We start from the raw sequence: 766 nt of genomic DNA, 5'->3' as shown, positions 1-766 counted from the left end.
CTCGCGAATTTGGGGTCCCCCGGCCCCGGGAGGGGCCGGGGCTGGCCCAGGGGACACAGGGCAGCCGTGGCCCCCCCGTCCCAGCGCTGTCCCCGTCCCCAGGCGCCTCTGCATCCTCAAGGGGATTTACCCCCACGAGCCCAAGCACAAGAAGAAGGTGAACAAGGGCTCCACCGCCCCCAGGACCTTCTACCTGCTCAAGGACATCAAATTCCTGCTCCATGAGCCCATTGTCAACAAATTCCGGGAGTACAAGGTGATTGTCCCCCCCGAGGGGTCCCCCTGGGGGCTGTCCCTGCCCACAGTGTCCCCACGTCCCCCTGTCCCCCCAGGTGTTTGTCAGGAAGCTGCGCAAGGCCTACGGGAAGAGCGAGTGGGGCACTGTGGAGAGGCTGAAGGAGAACAAACCCACCTACAAACTCGACCACATCGTCAAGGAGAGGTGAGGCAGCCCTGGCTGAGCCACCTGCAGCAGCCAGCCCTGGGCCCAGCACAGCAGGGACCTGGAGCTGCTGGGGAGAGCCCAGAGGAGGCACCAGAGATGCTGCAAGGGCTGGAGCCCCTCTGGGAGAGCTGGGGGTGCTCACCTGGAGAGGAGAAGGCTCCAGGGAGAGCTCAGAGCCCCTTGCAGGGCCTAAAGGGGCTCCAGGAGAGCTGGAGAGGGACTGGGGACAAGGGATGGAGGCACAGGACACAGGGAATGGCTCCCACTGCCAGAGGGCAGGGATGGATGGGATATTGGGAATTAGGAATTGTTCCCTGGCAG

The 766-nt window shown here is 64.4% G+C and overlaps 1 protein-coding gene across 1 annotated transcript in view; it reads left to right on the top strand.

The window, feature by feature from the left end:
• The first annotated feature begins 81 nt into the window (after positions 1–81).
• PES1 (pescadillo ribosomal biogenesis factor 1) overlaps positions 82–766 on the top strand; it is a 6,827-nt gene continuing 6,142 nt past the window's right edge. Inside the window, exons 1-2 of the mRNA XM_031062442.1 lie at positions 82–256; positions 333–442. The gene's annotated coding sequence lies outside the window, so the exon portion shown is untranslated. The remainder of the gene's footprint in view (positions 257–332; positions 443–766) is intronic.

Source organism: Geospiza fortis, unplaced genomic scaffold, assembly GCF_000277835.1.
Source record: "Geospiza fortis unplaced genomic scaffold, GeoFor_1.0 scaffold224, whole genome shotgun sequence".
NCBI classification, from domain to species: domain Eukaryota; kingdom Metazoa; phylum Chordata; class Aves; order Passeriformes; family Thraupidae; genus Geospiza; species Geospiza fortis.
The sequence above is the reverse complement of the archived record's forward strand: the minus strand, read 5'-3'. Positions and strand labels throughout refer to the sequence as shown.